General features: G+C 46.9%; 1 protein-coding gene across 2 annotated transcripts in view; it reads left to right on the plus strand.

The window, feature by feature from the left end:
* Positions 1-21,228: 21,228 nt before the first annotated feature.
* Positions 21,229-22,100, plus strand: part of SMOX (spermine oxidase) — a 68,945-nt gene continuing 68,073 nt past the window's right edge. For both annotated transcript variants that reach the window (XM_014597101.3, XM_014597102.3), the window contains exon 1: positions 21,229-21,349. The gene's annotated coding sequence lies outside the window, so the exon portion shown is untranslated. The remainder of the gene's footprint in view (positions 21,350-22,100) is intronic.

Raw genomic sequence — 22,100 nt, forward strand, 5'->3', positions numbered from 1 at the left:
TTGGACAAAAGTTAGATTTCCTAGGAAATGTTGAGAGGTTGAACCTGGGAGTTTGCTCCAGTGCCTGACTAGGAGCTCTGAGAGTTTCCAACCTCCCTGCCACTGAGCTGCAAATCGAGGCCACGAGAGCTTGGCTTGAACCAACATCCTTAGGTCTTTGCTCTGCGGGAAGGGGGAGCTGAAGCCCTGGGAGATTGTCATGGCAGTCGTGAGACACCCAAGTCCCCAGGCAGCACCGTATCTAGGCTCCCAGTGGCCTTGAGCAAACTTTTAGTATCGGGCCCCACTTTGCCAGAGATAATGATGATAATAATCAGACCATATTCCATATTTCTGTCTGGGCCCTGGGTGGCCGCCCGGTTCTCCCACGCCTGTGTCTGGCCCTGTCCCCAGGCTGTGTGAGCTAGGCAGCCCAGTGAGAGAGCAAACCCAGGAGTCTGGAAAGCCTGGGGACCCCAAATCAAAGCATATGTCCATATGTTAGGGCTGCCAAGAAGCTGTGGCCCCTGGTGGGGTGCTGAGACACTGGGAACGCTAGCCGATGGGGAAACAAGTCATGTTTCCAGCGGAAGCTGGAACGGTTTCCCCTCTCTGCTCCGCTGCCAGTTCAGGGAAAGCAGTGTGTTTTCACGAAACTTTTAGCTGTAGATGTACTGATGTTTTCCAATGGAAAATGATCTGGGTGGAAAATTTCCCCCCAGCTCTACTCAGTGTGTGTTGGGAAACCGCCTGGGTGCTGAGGAAGACCACGGTGTCATGTCACTCACCCAGTCTCTTGGGTATGATATCACCCCAGCCCTGCTAATCCGCTGCTCATGGCCAGGGGCCTGGGCCTTCTGTGCCCCTAGCCTCCCTCATGAAGCTCGGTTTCCCCAGGCTGGCTCTTAGGCTGGGAGATTTTTTTTAAGAAAAGTTATTTTTTTCCTCTGGCCGCTGGGGTGATGAGAAGCCGCAGGACATTTTGCCTAGGGGAGTCTACAGAAAGGCTCTCTCCTTGCCATGGCCCTTTGTGGCTAGCGACAGACATTCAAAAAGCCCGAGGCGGAACAGATCTTAGTTACGTGGTTTTCTGTAAGCGGCGCAGTTTAGACCGGTGGTGACCAGAACACACGTTCACCCTTGGATGGAGGTGGGGGCAGATCTGAGACCTGGCTCTGCCCTTTTTAAACCAGTCTGTGTGTGCTGAACTTCTGTTCTGTTACGGGGATAGACTGGTTTCCAATCACTTATACCAGTAAAAGTGTAATGTCTGTACCTGGTGTGTATATTCACTAAGCTCTCTCTCTCTTGCCCTCATTGGGGCTGCTCAGCAGTGCTCCACAATGGGAAGAGGAAAAGTCAGGACAACTGGCCTGGCTGCTCTTCTACTGGGCAATGACTGCTTTGGGACACTTGCTGGGAGAGCAGATGGGTGCCTCCTGGACTCTGCTTCGGTCCACAGACTGCTTTAAACCACTGTTCCACTGTAATCTTCTGCCTTTGCCTAACCCAGGGGTAGGCAATGTTTTTTGGCCGAAGTGCCGAAAAAAACCACAATGTCTACCGGAGTGCCGACACGTCGGAGCCCAGAGCAGCTGTTTGCAGCCTCCCAGCTGCAGCCGGCCCATGGACCCCAGTCCGCTTGCATCCTCCCAGATGTCTGCTGGGAGCAGCCTGGGCTCTGTGGCTGGCAGCAGCTGCTTAGAGCCTGGGCTGGCGGTGGTGTGCCCAGCAAAATGGCCTTGCGTGCCATGCTCGGCATGCATGCCGGGGGTTGCTGACCCCTGTCCTAACCCATTGCCCTGTATCTTGACCTCCCTTTGTCTCCTCTCTGACTATAAGCATGTGGGGGGGACCCGTTACTATACTGCTGGCATTGCTCACTACTCCAGGCCTGCATACATGAGATCAATATTAATAAAACATTGTTAAGTTAAACTAAATCAAGTCTGTGCTGTGCAAGCAATAAACATTATCGCTTGAAACTCATTCCTGCCAGCCTGCCATGATTATAAATCAACCTGAAGGTTAGCCCCAAAGTAGCAGGCATACAACCCTGCCAATTCCAGGCATTCAGAAATCCTGCGACAGGCCTCCAAAAATCATGAGATTTAAAAGATAACAGTTTTAGGTTGGGTTTTATTTACTTTCTGGCTTTGGAGTGCTGGGAGTATATGTCTATATGCTTTATCCTTAGATCAGGCAGGCTAGGAAGTTTCTGGGAGCTATACATGCGTGTGTGTTTTAAATGAAAACGCAGATCATTCCAGGAGATGGGCTTTTTAAGACACTACCCAGTGAGAGACTCAGTAAAACGGTGAGCGTTGGCAACGCTATTTGTCTTTGGAAATACATAAAAGAGATCATATCAAGCAAGGCAGGACTCAAGGGTTGTCAGAGTTGAACAGAGCTTGGACCACCAAACTTTGGATTGCTGATCCCTGTTTAGCATCTGAATTTCAAACAGGATCTAAACAAAGCAATGCCTCCTAGCCTTGATGCAGACACCTTTACACAGTGTTGTGGTTGGGACAGCAGCCAACAGCAAGGGAATTACATTTACCCTTGCACATGAGCGTGAGAGCAAACTTGGGAGACGCCCTTCCCCGTAACTCATCCTTTTCAGACAGATCTAACCTTGGCCACAGACTCTGAGAGGTACCACCCATCACTGATACAGTGATCCAAAAGGGGTTGGGAGAGGGGTATCTGAGTAGGATGCTGGCCCTGCCCATAAGGGTCTTCCTAGCATCTAGCCGGGAGACCATTTTGCTCTTGAAATGGGATTGTGCATTTCTTTGCTTCCCAAGAGAAGGCCTGAATGCCTCCTGACATTGGCTTTCTAGCAAGCACACTGCTTTCTGCTCTCCAGTGCACCTTTGCCTTGGAAAGTAGCCCCACACGGATGAGGTTTTCTTTGGCGCTGCATTGCAGAGGTGCAGACAGAAGTTACCTGGTGCGGACCTTACCCTAGACTGAACAGAAGTTCGCTGTTGGTTCAGCGGGTGGGGTGGGGGGAAGAACCAGCTGCGGGCTGGGAGCCTGCAGGTTCCCACAGCAATGGCCAGGGCTCTCTGCCAGTGCTTGCTGTTCTCAGATTGGAAGGGGGGAAAGACAGCAGAGGGAGCTCATTTTTGGGGCTCCCTAGCTGGTGCTGAAGGGTGGGGTGGGCAAATTGGAGCCCTCCCACTTGCGGGGAGGTGGGGGACTCCAATACACCTACCTCACCCTCTGGGGGAGGTGTGAAAACCCCCCAGTCTGAACTCACTCTACTCCCTTTCCCCCCTCCCATTCTGAAAACAGCCGCGCAGACACAAGTTACAAAAGAGGCTACATTTTGAAATGTCTTTGGCTGATACCTCATGCAATGAGGGGCCAGATTTTCACCCCATCAACCTATTTTTGAAGCTGTCTGCAGCTGTGTACTTGTGTTTGGTCACAGGTATAAACTGTGTCCTGTGGCCAGATCGGGTGAAAATTGTCACTTCTGTCTGCACTCCTGGCGGATGATCCTGATAAGCAGGTATTTGCATTCCCTACCAGTGTTTGGTAGGCAACGTGACATCTCTCCTGTCCTCTAATGGGAATTCCCTGCCCACTGCTGTAAACACACAGCTTCCTCCTAATGTCAAGGAGGCTTTCACAACTTCTTGCATGACCACAGTCGACACGTGGAAAGGATGACGATGTCAAGAATGGTTGCCAAGGCAACAGAATGTCATGGTGCGTGCACCCACGAAAGGAATGCCGTTGTGGTTCAGGCCCGACGTCCGGCTTCGTTCTGAATCAGAGACGATTTCTCTTCAGGAGCTGGATGAGCTCCAAAGCTACTGCAGGCAAGCGTGAATGTACGCTGCAGAAAAATCTCTCCCAGGAACTACACGTGCTCTGGGAAAAGGATTTTCAGACCAGGGAAACACAACAACGTATGGGAGTCATTGGATTCCTGGGCCTGCATAGCCTCATCTTGGAAACATGCAGCGAACGGCAGCATCTGCTTTGCAGAACAAAGAGAGCAGAAGCAGGAAAGGTGCAGAGAACAGCAAGAATATCATTAAAAGCAAGGGGGAACTGTTGTAAGGGCTTATAAAGGACAGCTGTACGTAGGGTCTGATTCTGTGAGTATGCAGCACCTCTGGAGAATGACCGAGTGCCTTCAGCTTGCACAGACCTCAGCGGGTCTCAGCACCCCTTTCACAAAGTGCTTCATTTCAGGGGGACTTTGTTCCAGCAGACAGCACCAAGACTAATGGGTGGTCCTGAGTTGTATGTCATATAATAAGGGACCTCAATATAAAATTAAATGGGCAACAGATTTAAAAAAGGGTAACTGAGACATAAGAACATAAGGCACATTTTTTACTTGATGCATTGTAATGACCCAGGCCGTGTGTAGATGAAACAAGAGGTGTGTGTGCACAACACTTTAAAGTGGGCTAAATGCTTTCGCACCGCTTCAATGGTGTCAGTGTTTGCGTGCGTCGGCGGCATATTGCACGTTAATTCAAGCCGTTGTAGGATATTCGGCGGCGTAATGCACCTTAAATGACTTGGGGCACAGCAAACTAAAAGTCCTCCAAGGAGGTTTAGTTTGCTGCCCCTACAGCCGCGGAGTGAAGCACCAGGCTCTGTGGCTCTGCAGGAAGCCCTGCAGGCAGCCTGGCAGCAGCCCGGGAAAGCAGGATCCACCCAAGAAAAGCGGCAAGCCTGATCTTTTTTTTTTCCCCTGGAGCCTGACTGTCTGCCTGAGGTGTGCAGGGGCCCGGTGCTTCCCTCTGATGCTGCGGTGCCCTCTGGGACTGCCCGAACCAGGTACATTGCCACCTGGGTGGGGGCCACTGCTGCCACAGCCCCCCCCAGCCCAAGGACTGGCAGCTTGCCCACCCCACCCTGCCGCCGGAGTGGCAGGTAAGTCAGCAGGGTGTGTGCATGACACGGGGGTTTAATCAGCCCTACGTTGAAGCAGTGTTTTTTAAAACCCACCACTTAAATCTAGGACCCCCGTTTTGTCTACACACGCCCCTGAATAGTATTTGCACACTTCTGTTCTCTGCAGGAAAGGATCAGAACCGCTCAGCTTGTGACATCCATCTTGTTGGACTTATAGCTAAAAGGACCTCTTCTTTAGGTCATGCGGCCTGTGTTTGTGGGGCAAAAGGGACCTGAGGTCTCTCCTGCTGCTGTACCCCTGAAGTGTCAAGTAGCTGCAGCTTCAAGCACTGTCGTGAGTGGGGAGATGGTCAGAGGTTGTTATAGCATCGTCTGTGGGGTTTCCTGCTAGTTAGAACGAAGCATCGTGCCTAGAGGCGTTGTGGCATGTCCCTTCCAAGAAATTTTCAAGAGCAAGTTGGACAGGTGCTCAATTTTCGAAGAGCAAGTTGGACAGGTGCTTGACTGGGATGGTCTAGTCAGGCGTGATCCTACCTTAAGCAGGGGCTGGACTCGATGACCTTCCAGCCCTACTTTTCTGTGATGCTATGCTATCGAAACAGGGACATCTGAAAGCAGTGTCCTTATTGTGCTACCTAATATTCAGAAGGCTATCAGTATTTCAGTGTTCCTCCTTCAGACTATCCATCAGCACTGTCTGAAATCATAAATAATCCCTTGTGGCTCAGGAAAAATTGTTCTTAATAGGCTGTGCTTTAATTAGCCAAACTCAGATTTAGGTTGTTTTTCTTGTAATCCAAAGCAGTTGATAGTTGCCTAGGTCCATCTACAGTGCCATCATACCTCTGCTGAAGGTAGGTGGACCTAGGCGATGGACCTTTACCTGACTGCAGTGTGGTTGTTTCCAGGGGCCCTATCTGAGCAGTCTTGGCTTGATTTATTCTGAAGAATGATGTAACCTCTTCTCCGAATAATAATGTGTAACAGGAAACTGAGTGCAGTTTGCATCCAACCACAAAGGAGGCAGAAATCCCAGTTCATTAGGGACTTTGTGGGTACATTATGCCAGTTTAATAAATCACTTAGCTACGTGCTTAAACTCAACTGACTTTCCTGGGACTTGAGCATGTGTTTAACGTGAAGCACATGGTGGTGGAGCAATGCTCAATGCCTGACATGACTGAGCTCTGCCTAAGGGGCCAGGGGCTGGGCCCACTTCTGCAAAGCACCCAGGAATGTGTCCAACTTCAGGCACACGAGCAGGTCCATTTGAGTCAGGGGGACTTATGGGGTAACATCTGCTTGCGTGCTCTGCTGAATTGCAGCCTCAAGGGGAAAACCTCGAATTCATCTCCAGCTTCAAAACTCATCAATGCAGGGGACTGCAAAGGCTTTCTTAGAGTCACTCCAGTCTGACAAATGTTAGCTTTTTTCTTAAAAAAAAAAAATCCCAAACAAAAGCATGTGCTATCTACATTTGATCTGCGGGCTGTGGAAGCAAAGAGGATTAGATCATTGTAGCTATAGGCTGTGAAGTGTTCGTCTAGCTGTTATAAATAAAGGTCAAACGCAAGGCACTTCTACTCTCGCTGACACGTGGCTGCCCCTTTAATGATTCATAATCTCTACACACTGCTTGGCAAACATAAAGGCGCTTTTTTTTTCCCTATCCAAGCAGTTTTTGATTTATACAAACAAAAAACAAAGGCTTTTAAAGGGACAGGGCCACTTAAAATACAAGTTGTAAGTTTAAAAAAAAAAGCATTTACAGAATTTTGCAATTGATAGAAATGCTTCCATGACATTTTTTTGATGCAGCAGGGGAAGATGCCTATTTTTAGGAGAAACTCTTCTTTGCTGCGGTGGTAGCCCAAAATACTGTATGACAGAGGTAGGCAACCCTCGGCACGGGTGCCACACTGTGGTACTCAAAGGCATTTTGCTTGATACTTGTGGTTGGGGTGGACGGCAGGGAAGGGGTCGGGGCAGTGCTGCCATAACAAGAATCTGGCCACTCATGGCTCCCCGTCGTCTGCCCCTGGCACACCAACATCTTACAAGTCGAGGTTGCGGGTGTTTTTGGCACTCTGCCCCCAAAATGTTGCCAACCCCTGCTGTTTGAGAACAAGAAGGGGAAACTGATTGGAAACTGCAGCAGGAAAGCAGTAATATCTTGTACTTATTCATAGATTCATAAAAGTAGGGTCGAAAGGGACCTTGTAGATCATCAAGTCCGACCTCCTGCCCTGGGCAGGAGAGAAAACCAGGCTCAAATGACTACCTAGTCAGGTAGACATCAAGCCTCCTCTTAAAGACCCCCAGGGTAGGAGTCATGAAAAAACACACCGCAGCACCAGACCACAAGACCAAACCCACCTCCCTGCAAGAGCAAACCCACTTCCCTACAAGTGCAAACCCACCTCCCTACAAGAGCAAACCGATCTCCCTACAAGAGCAAACCCACCTCCCTACAAGAGCAAACCCATCTCCCTACAAGAGCAAACCCATCTCCCTACAAGAGCAAACCCACCTCCCTACAAGAGCAAACCGATCTCCCTACAAGAGCAAACCCACCTCCCTACAAGAGCAAACCCATCTCCCTACAAGAGCAAACCCACCTCCCTACAAGAGCAAACCCATCTCCCTACAAGAGCAAACCCATCTCCCTACAAGAGCAAACCCACCTCCCTACAAGAGCAAACCCATCTCCCTACAAGAGCAAACCCATCTCCCTACAAGAGCAAACCCACCTCCCTACAAGAGCAAACCCATCTCCCTACAAGAGCAAACCCATCTCCCTGCAAGAGCAAACCCACTTCCCTACAAGTGCAAACCCACTTCCCTACAAGAGCAAACCGATCTCCCTACAAGAGCAAACCCACCTCCCTACAAGAGCAAACCCACTTCCCTACAAGAGCAAACCCACTTCCCTACAAGAGCAAACCCACCTCCCTACAAGAGCAAACCCACCTCCCTAGGATCATGCCTGACTACTTCTATTTCATTTATGTATCTCCATGCTTTACAAAGCTGCATGGTTGTTGGTTGCTCTTGATTTTGGCTTCTGTCTCCTTCATGTTGTGAAGCTTCCATTTCGAACAGCAGAATTGGATATCTTCCATGCCTGAAGGAAGGTGTTTGTGCCCAAAAGCTTGCAAAGAACAATTTTGCCAACTATTTAGTTGGTCTAATGAAAGATATCACATCTACCCAAAGAACCAGGTCTGACAAAGCTGTATGAGCATTGCTGTTTATAAGTGGTGGTTGAGACAAGAGGGAGAGAAGAATGACTCCCCGTCCCCAGCCTGGGGCTTAGTTACAAGGGGAAACAGATGAGGTTACTGTCATCATCCAAGGGAGGGAAGGTGACATGTTTGTACCTAGATCTTGAGCTATCTTTTTTGCTCTGTGTCTGAAGAGCGCCCAGCACAGTGGTAGTTTGGTCTCTGACTGGAAGTCTTCAGTGATTCATAGATTTGTAGATGTTAGGGGCTGGAGGGGACCTTGCAGATCATAGGGTCCAGCCCCCACTTATTGAAGTGCGGTGCCCAGAACTGGACGCAGTACTCCAGCCGCGGTCTCGCCAGTGCTGAGTACAGTGGGAGTATCACTTCCTTAGTTTTACATGAGAGGTGTTGGTTGATGCATGCCAGTGTGTTGTCTGCCCTGCTGACCACGGCCTCGCACTGACAGCTCATGGTCAATCCTTACCCCTAAGTCCCTTTCGGCTGTGGTGCAAGTCAGGCTGTCACCTCCGAGCCTGAGACAGATAATATTAAACGAGTGGACAATGCTTGTGATTTTTTAAATTCTGTTAGATTTAGTACCTAGTGATGCAAATAGCATGAACAAGGAAATCATGTTTTCAAAGTCTGGCATTTAAACAGTCTCAGTTAAACTATTATATTTTAAGTGTAACTTAGTGCACCACAAAGAACTATGCAATATCCTGCCAGGTATCCCTCCCAGCATGTGGATTAGTACAGCGTCATGCCATTTCATGGACCTGGTATGCATGAGATCAGATGCACTGCCCATGTTAAGCTAACTTGGTCTATCTTTGTTGTGAAGACATCCCCTACATCTTTATTTTATACTTTCCCATGGCATATTTTAATTTACAGTCCACTGAAACACAAACCTACTATGATTTAAAGCTAATTGACTAAAATGATAGCAAGGTAATGACCTGGAATACTGCAATACCAATGTCTTGAACTGTAGCATTTTATTATTTACTAGTGTAAAAGCCCGTCAAAAATAGGCTACTTGTCAAAGGGTACCACATTTCTGTTATCTACTGTGTCATTACCAACTTGACCTGTTCTGCCTGGTCTTCTTCTATACAATGGGTATCCAGCAACATTTCCAAGTGTCTCCTTTCTAAACTCCTTCGGATATTTCTTCCGACATTGATGATTTTCTGTGCACGGTGCATTTGGATTCAATCCTCCACATGGTCCATGAATCATACAACTCGTCACAATGATCTTTGCTCAACAGGCAATGCACTGTTTTATGATCAAATGTTTATTTTAAAGTTGTGGTAGTGCTCGTTGTTCCGATTCGTCATCAAATCCCGCAAATACTCTGGAAACAGTCTTCTTGGAGGCAGAATTACTTTACCCTTATGGCAACACCTCTGGAATTGGCCATCTGACAGTCTTTCAGCGTGGAGGTTTAAAGAGTTACAAAACTGGCACGCCACGTTCATCAATCCACAGCTATGTTCCTCAATCTTGTCTTCAGTGAATCTATTGTTGTCTGCTCTTTCGGCCTGTCTTCTTTTGTCTCTGCGAACCCTTTGCCTTTCCATTGCATCTCTTCTACGACGTCCTCTTTGCTCATTTGTTTCATTTTGTCTTACTCTTCCCATTCTTTCTGCATTTAACTGTTGTCTGTTCTCTGCTTCACCTTGGTAAGGGTGTTATGGGTTAACATTACAGTGTCAAGGGACAACTTTTGCTTGGATACCGAGAGTACACCATAACTAATTGAAATCAATCACTAAAAGTCCAGCAAATGAGCGCAGATGTGGTTTTTTGAGCGTGACAGCCAGAATGACAAAGATGCAAAGAAGGCAAATTATTATAGAGGATTTTTGTATTTGTTTATGGGGGAGTCGCCATCACGAAGCATAACTTTATTGTGCTAGGTGCTGGACAGGCATAACAGAATAGTACAATCCCAGCCCCAGGGAGCCTACAATCTTAGAGGAGATATGTAGCAGGCGGATACAGATTGTCAAGGAAGCCCAAGGAAACAGGGAGACAGTACTGGCCTTCATGGCAATACCCGGAGCAAATCCGTAGCTCATTTGTTTCTAAATATTTTTTGTAGACATCAAAGCAAAGACAAATTTTGAGGAAGGATCTGAAGGGGATAATGGTGATATGGGGCATGGGAGGAGCAGTGAAAGAGGCTTTTTGTAAATCTAACAGGTTTGTGGTGGAGGAGGCATTACAAGCTGATCAGAGGTGGGAGTCAAGCTGATGGGTGAAAGGGAAGGTGGGATATGCCGTGGAGGGCTTGGAAAGTCATTGAATCATAAGACAAGCAGCTTATTTGTAATAAAATGGAGGGGTTGGTAGAGGGATATGAAGAGAACAGTGACAGGTTCAAAGTGACAGACCAGGAAAGTGATCCTTGTAGCCCAACTCTAGATAGATATGAGCAGAACAAGAACGCATTTGCCATGGCCAGGCAATCAATCTTGGCGAGGGTGCGACAACTCTGCTCAGTCTCTTGTTCTTATTTAAAAAAAATTCTTGACCATCAATTTCCTTGCTGAGAAATGGGCACTATTTAGAGCTGCATTGAGATGCATGAACTGGGAAACGTTTGAGAACCTTGATTCAGTAAGAATCAGACATTTTGGCTGGGATTTGGGCCTTTGAAAATTAAGTTTCTTTGTAAACTTCTCTAAAAACAACATTGTACTTTTTAATTTGTTCACCAGAGAATTCATGGACAGAGGAAAGAGCATGGATTCATGTGTGAATGCACCTGAGTGGATGTTCACATCTGTAGTTGTATTAAGGCAATGCTTGCAGTTCCCCTTTGAGATGAGGGCCCGTTATGACAACTCTTGCCATAAAGAGTTCACAATTTAAATAAAACCAGATGAATAAAGGAAGGGAAGAGAAGTGAAGACACAAAACCCCAAGTGACTTGCCCACACATCAGGCTGAGCAGACTCCTCGTTCTCCACTTTACCCACTGAATTAGGCTTAAGTGACTTTTGCTTCCTAGTCAGAGATTAAAATCAAACCCACATAAATCAGAAAGCAGCAGTGAATCACTAAAGCGCACACTGCTTCCCTTGAGTATATCTGAATCTAGCCATAGACTAAAATGTTTCATATAATATGGCAAAACATTTATTTAATAGCTTTGATAAAATGTCAGTCTGGGTTCACAGTGTGAAAAGAAGTTACTTCCTGTAAAGTGTTTGCCCTGCTCTAGTATTCACCTCTGGTTCTCTGAAGCTATTTTCTGAGATACTGTTACACCGTTTGCTGCCCTGAGATTATTCCTTTGCTGTTGGCAGAGCGAAGCCATGGGGTGTTGTTAATGTACTTCTTGTTTAATGTCACAGCAACAGGATTCTCAGCGCCTAAAAACACCTAAAATCTTCCAAATCAAAGAAAAGTAGGGCTGGAAGGGACCTCATGAGGTCATCTAGTCCAACCCCTTGCTAAAGGCAGGATCCTCCCAGCCAAGTGTCTGTCTAACCCGCTCCTGAAAACTTCCAAGGATGGAGATTCTGCAATTTTCTAGGTAGCCTGTTTCAATGCTTGACCAACTTCCTAATCAGACTGTTTCTCATAATCTCCATCCTAAATGTCCTCTGCTGCAGCTTGAGGCCATTGCTCCTAGACCTGTCCCCTACAGCCACAGAGAAAAGTCCATCTCCATCCACTGTATACTCTCCCTTCAGGTATTTGAAGACCGTTATCAAATACTCGTCCCAACACTTTTCTTCACCAGACTAAGTAACTGTAGTTCTTTCGGCTTTTCCTTATGAGTCTTGCCTCCCAGGACCCTACTCATTTCTTTCGCTCTGTGTTGGAGACTTTCCAGTTTGTCTACATCCTTCTTGAAGCGTGCAGCCCAAACCTGGACACAATACTCCAGGGGAGGCCTCCTCACCAGTGCTGAATAGAGTGGGAGGATCATCTCCTTTGATTTGCAAGTGACACTCCTGCTAGTACAACCTACTCTGATGTTGGCTTTTTTCGCAACAAGAGCACTCAGTTGTCTTATATTCAGCTTATGGTCTCCTGTAACCCGCAGGTCCTTCTCTGCAGTACTGCCACCCTGCCAGTCATTCCCCAGCCTGTGTCTGTGCATTCGATTATTCTGTCTCAAGGGTAGGACTTTGCACATGTCCTTGTTGTATTGCATCTGATTGATTGAGAACCATTTCTCCAGTCTATCTAGATCGTTCTGGATCCTAGCCCTGCCCTTTGGAGAATTTTCAGCTCTACCCTACTTGGTGTCAGCTGCAAATTTGCAAAATGTGCACTCAATCCCATTATCCTAATCATTAATGAAGACATCAAACAATACCAGACCCAGAACTGGGAACCCCACTTGAAACCTTCTCCCAAGTAGACATTGAGCCATTGATGATTACTCATTGAACACCATGGTCTAACCAGTTACGTATCCACATCACTTTACCCATGTTTAGTCTGTATTTCCTTAGCTTGTTAATGAGAATATCATGAGAGAGTGTCAAAAGCCTTGCTAAAGTCAAGGTATATCACACACATCCACTGCTCTTCACACACCAAGCCTGGCACCTTCTCATGGAAGGAAATCAGGTGGGTCAGACATGACTTGGTGAATCCATGCTGGCTGTTCCTGAACATCTTGTTCTCCTCTAGGTGCTCCATAATAGATTCCTTGAGGACCTTCATGATCTTTCCAGGTATCAAGGTCAGCGTGACTTGTTTGTAATTCCTCAGTTTCCTTCTTAAAGATAGGTTCTATATTTGCCTTTTTCCGGTTCTCTGAGACCTTACCCACTCTCCACACATTCTCAGAGGATCGATAATGGCTTTGAAATGACCTCAATCAGTTCCTTCAGTACCCTAGGCATGCATCCCATCTGCCCAGCTGCCTTGAATGCATCTAGTTTCTCCAAATAATCCCTAGCATGTTCTTCTGTTACCCTAGGCTGAAGACCTTTGCATTTGATCATCTTTTTCTTTAAAGCAATAAAGGACGGCAGCCAAAGCAGATTTAGAGAGAGAGAAAATTCAGAGATGTGGCCAAATACTACTCCGTTTACTTATTCATACATACATCTGAGTTTAAAGTGCTGTAACTGAGAATAGAACTTGGCCCAAAGGATTGATGATGCTTTCTTTAATTCCCCTTTTTTGTGCCTCAGTATATACTGTATATGGGATGTGTTCCACAGAAAATTATTTGATTGACTGGACTTTAGGCTGAAATCCAGTTAAGTTCATGATAGTTTCTATGGACTAGTAACCTTATGTTTGGGCACCACTTTCTATTGGTCTACCTGACCATTTGGACCAGAAGAACAGAATTGGCCATAATTTTATCCCACCCCTGTATGCCCTGGCCAGAAGTCAAAGGGCAAGAAGCAGCTTCTGTCAAACGGGGGTTGTGATTGCTCTGGCTATTAAGGAGCTCAGAGGGATTTTCTTTCACAAGAACAGGAATGTTAGCCCTAGCCAAATTTCAGTCGGGTAATTATAGTCTGCCTACCAAAAATCTCTCTTGTTCATTTGGATACAACATTTTTCTCTTCCTGATCTAATTGGTAGTATAATGTGATGACTTTCTGCTAAGGGCTGGGTTTCAGTCCACCTGGGAGCAGTACCAGCTGATCAAAGTTGAAACACTGGTCCAAACAGGGCTAGACAATGCTACCCGCTCCTTCTAGCCTTAGCAGGCGTATCAGGCAATGGTATGCACCATTCATAGTTGATCTCCATTTCTATATTGGCTTAGGTTTTTCCCTTTTGTAGTTTGTAACCTGGATGCACCGGAAAACAGTCTGTTCCTGGTGAATTATAAGGATTTTAAAGTCACAGCAGGCTGAATGATTTAACAAAAGAAAATGTTGTGGCTCCCTCTTAAGAGTAATAAGTTGCTGGTGTTTCCTTGGGAACGAGCCATCAGTCTAGCATATTCAATTCCTTGTTATTAAAATGCAATGTCGAAAAGTATGTGTGTGCGTGCATGTGTATGCATGCATATCTCTGTATAGAATTCTGTTTATGTGCCGAGACAGGGTGCAATGCTCCTTAGCCTCCCTGTCCTTTTGGGTGGTTCAGATGGATTATTATTTATCAGTAGTATCTGGAATCATTGGTGTGGACCAGGACTCCTTTGTACCCGGGGCCGTACAGAGAACAAGAAGACAATACTAGCACCAGACCGTTTATAATCTAAGTAGAAGACACAGACAGGGCAATAAAGAGATCCAGGCAGCCAAGGCAACACTAGAAAACAACAAAATGATGCTGGTCTGCAAGGAAGGCAGAAGTCATAGCCCATCAGCAGCCTAACCATCATCACATTTCCTCTAGGCATGGAGGCAAAGCAGAATTTTGAGCAGGGATTTGTCTTAGGAGGAATGTACTGAGTTAATTTTGCAGACAGTTTCAGGGAGGTCCTCCAAGGCATAATGAGTATCATGGGGGAACGCATGAAGGGGTCTGCTTGAAAATATACTAAGTAGGTGGTGGGCTCATCAAAGGACAGAACGGCCTCTTGAACTTTAACAAGAGATGCTAAGTGGGTTCGGGATAGGCTGTGAGAGCTCTGGCATGGTTTTTGACTTTTGCAGTGTGTTGTTATAGGTAACAACGAGCACAAAGGTGACGTTTCTTGCAGTGGTGGTATGCCGTGCTGCTGCTGCCGTCTGCTCATCATGTCTATAAATAATTCATACTTTCCAGTATTTTAGATTCAGCTGATACTATTTTCTGTTCCTCATTGCTACCTGCTGTTAGGTACTAGAAAGGGACTGCTCTTCAGGAAGTCCACCTGGGTCCCTCCCTAGCTGCCCCAGCATTAGGCTCCAGAGCTTAAATTTCCACAGTCAAAGCCACCTCCTGCTGCTATGGACCTGCTATATTTTTGCTTCCTTCATAGAGCCACCTCTTGTATGGCTGCAGCTGCATTTGCTGAATTCTGGATTTAATTCACTGACCCCATTTGTCTCCCTTTTTTGTTTAAATTAGTATTATTTCTTTAAGCTCAGGTCAATCACACATGATCTTCCCCTATTTAGGGATGATAATTTCATACCACTGTGTCCCTTCCCATTGTCCCATGGTGATGGTACTCAAAAGGAGCTATGTGAAATGTCCAGTGACACATGGGAACTTATAATAGGATTGTAAAACCCAGGAGAACTATTTTTTTATATATATAGCCCTGTTTTTGTGACAGTGGTCAGGGGAGCAGAGTTTGCACCATTCTCCTATGACCTGGAGCTGTAGCCACCACTTCCAGTTGTTGCTCTTACATTTTCCCTGCTTTATAAAACCTACAACTAAAATGCTGTAACCCTATCTGAATTTCACAGCTGCATCTTTGCAGCTAGTGACACGCACAAATGAAGACATGTTAGATGTCAGCTTGGTTTTTGCAAAGTACAGTATTGTAGAGGGAGGGTGGGAGGAGAAGGGCAGCAGAACAGCAACTAGCCTGGCTTTATGTCTTCCTGTACATTGGTACTTTTCTATTGCTCCCTTTGATTCAATGAATGTGGAGGTGGTTGCAGATCCCATCTCTACACAGTCATAGGAATATGAGTTTGGAAGGGCCCTCCTGGTTCATCAAGCAGTCCCCTGCTATTTGTAGCTACTGCCCATCAAAAACAATATTAAAAAATCAGAGAAGAGCCAAGAGATTGATGACAGGACTAGAAAACATGCTGTGCCTTATAGCGAAAGACTAAAGGAGCTCAATTTAGTTTACTCGGCAAAGAGATGGTTAAAGGGTCACTTGATCATAGTCTGTAGGTACCTACATGGAGAACAGCAACCGATAATGGGGAACTCTCCATTCTGGCAGACAAAGGTCTAACTGGGAGTTGAAGCTAGACAAATTCAGGCTGAAAATAAGGAGGAGCATTTTAACAATGACAGAAATGAATCATTAATCAAATTTCCCAAGGTTTGCCACAGATTCTCCAGTACTGGAAATATTCAGATTTTGCATGGATGCTTTTCTAAAAAATATGCTCTCATGTAAGTACAGCTAGTGGATTTAACGCAGGAATTATTGGAGGAAAGTACAGTACTATGGGCTGTCATGCAGGTCAATGGTCCCCTTTCATCTTAAGATCTGTGCATCCACGAATTTTCTCCAAAAGGAAAAAGTCTCCAAAAGGAATTTTAGCAGTTTTCCTCCTCCCTTGGGGTTTAGCATGTTTCTATCCCCAGGAATGATGTGGGACATTGTTTCGGGTATTGATGGTTTACCGTAGTTGGTTTTATATAGCACACACCTCTTCATCCCTCAAGACATCTTGTCAAATAGTTATTAAATTACAAAAAGGATTAGCTTTCCTCTGTGTTGTTGAATTATTGTAGTTATGCATGGAATGGCAGGAAGGCATTAGGCCTGGGAACAAAGGGCCGTCTCGCTGAGAAAGACTTCTGGACTTAATTGTGGACTATTTTGGGAACTCCTTCACACATGATTTTTAATTAAAAATACTTTCAAAGGGAGACTGACTGTTTTTTTTAAGGTCCCAAAGGTGGGGTTTTGTAAAACCTTTTCCACAGGAATTGTTATGAAATCGAAGGGAAAAGGAGGAGGGAAATCACTGAGAGACATTTTTTTGTTCTGTTTTAAAACTTCCTCTACTGTGTTTGCTGTCCACATTTCTGAACTGCATCCAATAGTCCTTCTTTGGAAAACATTAATAGTAAGATTTTCAGTTTATTTTAGAGTGTGCTTCACACACACACACAGAGTTATCTTGTAAGTGGTGTATGTTTTTCTTTGACTATTCAAATGCTACTGAAGTGGGAGAACCAGTTATAGAAATGCTGCAATATATATGGATTGCAGGCATAATGTGTGTGTGTGTATATATATATATGTATATATATATATGCCTTATAATTATCTTTGACATAATTACTTCAACTTTGCTAGCTGCTTACATCTTAATGTTTAACCAAAACGATTCACAAAACACTGCAGAAAACCAAAGAGATAAGACTTTCCAAAATAAGTGTTGGTAAAGTATAATGGATAGTAATGCATAAATGATGGTAAAGTAATTTGGATTGCTTTGAATTATTGTAGAGATAATCATCTAAGTTATAGTTAGTTTAATTTTTAGAAGTTGGTATAACGTTCACCTGTTAGTGTCCTGTTACCGTGTCCTGAACCTTTAACGGCTTGAGCATATGCTAAATTTCAGACATATAAGTAGGGCCTGACTTTGCTCATCCTGCTCAGGTGTCTGAAGTCAAGTATGTGCATAAATAAATTGGTAGGTCAGGGTGTAGAGACTTTGATCTGTAATACACAGCGAGCACATCTACACAACGTGCTTACTGTGGAGGTGCTTAATAAGCTCCGCTGTCAAGTCTTTGTGTCTACACGTGCGGCTCTATTAGGTTGCAGTACGCTGCTGTATTTACAAGTACTGTCCTGCAGTGGTGTTATTTAATGCACGTGTCGATGCTGACAGGGCTGGCTGGGGCACGAGGGTGCTGGCACCCTCGTACCCCAGCCAGCGCCTCCACAGCATGTTGAGTTGGGCCAGAGCAGCCCTGAGCTGGCAGGCTGGCCCCTGCCCTGGACCACCTGCCACCTGAGGCTGCTCTGCTTGGCTCAGCATACTGCAGATCTGAGCGCCTGTGTAAACACGGTGCCCAGGAACAAAAAAACTCCGGCACAATATGCACTGGAGTTTATTGCTTTGCATTAATTGCAAATCTAGATGCATGCAGTGTGACTCGTCATCAGAGTAGGTACTGGATGCATTTGGTGTATTTGAGTTGGTTTTTCTGGACATCACTGAATCTTGGTCTTACCTTTAGGCAAGTCACTTAAAGATAGTTTTACCCACCCAATTGGGTAGAGATGTTACGTATTCTGAGTTTTTTCCTCTCCCTCTTCTTTTTTCAGGGATATTTTTCCCTTAAAAACTCTTAGCTCCTACTTATTTTCCAAGTCACAGTTCAGGAACTGGGACATAGTGCCTGCCCAAGGATACTTCAGAAGTTCATTGTTGAATATTTTTGAATAATTATTTAGGTTGATAGAAGTATTAATGAGGGCACATGTGCAGGTGTTCAGGGCGGCTTTGATATAATTGCAATGTATGGCACCGAAAAGTTCAGCGGCATGTATTTATATAACCCACAACCACCAACACAGGGAACTTTAGCGTTCAAATTTTTTCTCTTCCCATCAATTTCCCACCATTAGGGCTCACGTGGCAGACCTCATCTGTTTTCCACAAGTGTTTCATAATGTCTGGTAGGTCCTCAGATTTGATCTATTTTTGGCCTCCAGTAAGAAAGCTAAATCTAAAGCAATAGTTTCTCCAGAACGAGGGATAGAGAGAGATTGAATACCCAACCAGCAGCCTCTTCTTTATATTACTTGGACTTGCAGATTGAAGAATCTCAGCCAGATTCAACTGTGGGAGCGTGGTATAGGGAGACAACTCTCTTTCAGATAGACAGGTCCATAGATAGCTAGGACTATAATCCAAAATCATTTTAAACTTCATTTGTACATCCATAGGCAACTAGTGTAAGTCATGAAGCACTGGTGAAATATGTTCCCATAGAGATATCCCACCTACCATATTTCCTATCATATGCCTAGCATCAGCATCGGTTTCTGGAGAGTGTTATTATTTCACTCCACGCGGGTGCATTGCTAAGCTCAGCTCATGGGTTGACAAAAGCAGATGACAATCGTGAGTTTGACTTCTGAAAGAAACATGCTTACCGCCAAATGGCACATATAAAATTAAAAAGCTGGCCCCACCATTGCCGTTATCTGTTGTTCTGATAAGAGCGGGGAGGCCAAACTGTAAAATTGTGAACCCCTGGTAGACGTGCTGCCTCCATCCAAAGGCACATAGACAACATTCTTGCTATATCTTCCACTTGCTTTTTTCAGCTCACATCACCTCCATCTTATCTGGGGTGAGTAGCTGCTAAAAGAATATATATTAAAACCTCTTTTATAGGTTTTAAGCAGGCAATTCACAAACAGAAGCTAAATTCAGCCAATGACTCGTCCTTTCTGAAGACTGGCTTCTGCCACGATAGCAATTACAAGAGGCAAGGGTTTTTTTTTTTTTTATGGTATCTTTTATTAGACCAACTGTATAGCTTTCCCAAATATAAAATTGGTTCAATAAAAGATATCACAAAAAACCCTTGCCTCTTTGTACATGTCCTGGTCCATCACAGTTACAGCACTCTACCCCTACTAAAATGAATTAGCCAATGATTAATAGATAAGGTGAGGAGCACTTGGAAAAAAGGCTGACGTTCATTTTCCTCCCATTCCTTTATTTGTGGCTTGTCGTCTTAGATTGTACAGACTTTGGGACTGACCTATAATAAAAGGTACTATGGATGGAAGGGTTGCAAACAAACATCCTCATTGCCCAGCCCCAGGCACATGACACACATTGAGGTCATAACATGCCATTCCTCTGTCACTTCCCCAGTTCTTTGTTTTTGCAGTGCCTTCTGGCTGTCTAATCGCTTTGATGGGAATTATTCCTTCCTTTCCTTTGGAATCTGGTTTGTTCGAGGGGGTAGATTTTAGGCTGCGTATCGTACAGATAATTTACATCTATATTTCTGAGGCTGTTGTGCCTGCCCAGAGTCCTGTTAGGAGTCAATAGCTCTTTAGATATGTGCAAAGCTGTGCTCTTGAAAAGCAGCTGGTAGGGCTTGAATCTGCACTCTTCAGCTTGGGGTCGATGTGCATTTTGTTGGGTATTTAATGTCACTAGACCTTTTTGCGGTTAGGGCACAGGGTCACTGGATGCTTCGCGTCTGGCGTACTTGTCTAGTCCGTCACGGTGTTGGTGTTTCAAGGTTAGCTTTCATCTTGTACTTTAGGAAGTTAGCGTGTAGGGTTTACATTTTTAGGCTGGTGTTTTTGGGTGGCGAGGTTTGTATTTGGGGATGTCACCGAGCACAGGGTGCTGTTACTCGCGGGGGTGTGGGCAGCAGCAAGGCAGCCTGCAGCTGGCTGCAAACCCAATTAGGCAGAGCTGCCTGATTGGGGAACAGGGCCCAGCTGGGCCCTGAACAGCAAAGCAGACGTCTGCTGCCAGCGGCCGGAGAGACGCCACCGGCTGAGCGGCTGCTCAGAACGCCTTGGAGGCAAGGGTAGGGGCTACGGGGATGGCTGGAGCTCCTTGTCCTGGGAATGACAGAAACCTGCACCCTGCTGGGGACGGGGTAGTTCCTCCGAAATGCCAGGCCAGTTGCCTCCCCAGGGAAAGGTGAGTCGGGGTGCCTTATAACCCCAGCCCCCACATGCTTGGTGGGTACTAAGACCAAGCAGGGGGAGCCCAGACTCATGGTGAGCTCTGAGGCAGGGCCCAGGTGAGGTGGAGGGCCCTGGAGCAGTGCCCAGACTCACCGTGACTAGAGGCCGCAGTAAGGATCTGAGCGTGGCTCCAGTGGGGCGGGGCCCTGAGCCTTGGGGAGCTGTGACAGAAGCTCCTGGGGCAAAGAGGCCAGGGTTATAGCCTAGGGAGGGCGGGGGACAGGGCTTGGAGCCCAGAGATGATTTACTAGAGGTATGATAAGGCCAGGTGTTAGGCCGTGCAACATCTGCGAGGCACGGGACACGGTAAGGGCTGGTCAGAGCTGTGTATATAGGCCCTAGCCATCGGGGCGAGTAAACGGGCCTGATTCACAGCTAATCGTTAACATCAAGGCATGGCAGGCGAGGCGAGGGGCCGGCTAGCCCTAACACAAAGGGGCGAGCCAATGATGACACCATCCCCAGGACGTCCCCTTGTTACAGGGGAGAAAGGAAGGCTTGCTCAGGATGTGTATTTTGGGCACTGGTTGTGCGTTACGCCCTGTTTGGTTGCGTTCGCCTCGTCCGGACCCCCAGAGGAGCCATCGTGTGGGGCTGACTTGCCCCTTGGAGGTTTGCACGAGCGCTGTGCTGTATGTGAGGGAGGCCGGAGCAGGGCTTGCAGCGGGCGACCGGCCCGGCGGTGCCGGGGCACGGACGGCGCCGCGTGCAGGTGCGCGCCGCTATTGTGGAGGGGCGGGGGGCGTGGCGGGGGGCGTGGCGTGGCGCGGGGGGGGGCGTGGCCGAGGCGGAGGCTGCAAAGCAGGCCGGCGCCGCTCGGGCTCGCAGTGCCGCAGCCGCCGCCGCACGGGCCGGGACAGGCGCCGCCGAGCCGAGCCCAGCCGAGCCCAGCCGAGCCGCACAGGCGCAGCCCAGCCTCCGCACCGAGAGAGAGGTACGCGCCCACGCGCGCGCGTGTGTGTGCGTGTGTCACGAGACACCTGCCTCCCCCCTCCCCTCCCCTCCCCTTTGTGTGCGTGCATGCATGCATACAGAGGTGTGTGTCGCAGACAAAGGTGGCCCCCGACCCCCCTGCAGGGGTGCAGCGCCCGGCCCCCCCGGCCAGGAGACGCCGCCGTGAAGCTGCGAATCTGCTCCCTGCTTAACCCTGATAGAAATAAGGAAAGGACTCATGAGATTATTCACCTTTTTGGCTGGGGATGGGTGGTTGTTGTTGTTGTTGTTGGGGGGTTTTTTGTGTGTGTGCGTGTGAAAAGACGCGTCGTGCCATTTTGCCGAGCGGGTACAGGACACGCGCCGTCTCCTCTTTATGTCGATACACGTCTGTGCGCACGTGGAGGGATGGATGGATGGATTTGTTTTTAAGCGAAGAGTTTCTGGTGGACAAAGGTCGAGTTCACCGAAACGGCCGGGTCTCTTCTCTGCCGATTTTATAACAGGGTGCAAATTTATGCCGGCCGACAAGTGAGTGTTATAATAGTTTCGCCCCAAGTGCTAGTTTCTCTTCTCCTTCAACCCAGTTGCGCTGGGTCAGCTGAGACCAGAGTTTGCCCTGGAGGGACTGGGATGATGGTAATAGGGCGCTGTCGTGACGACGGTCCATCTGAACGTAGCCCGAAATCTGCCGTTCTGACGCGGCTTGATCTTTAATCTCCTATTCCAGGAACTCCAGTAACAAAAGGAAA

Source organism: Alligator mississippiensis, chromosome 2 (assembly GCF_030867095.1).
Source record: "Alligator mississippiensis isolate rAllMis1 chromosome 2, rAllMis1, whole genome shotgun sequence".
NCBI lineage: Eukaryota > Metazoa > Chordata > Crocodylia > Alligatoridae > Alligator > Alligator mississippiensis.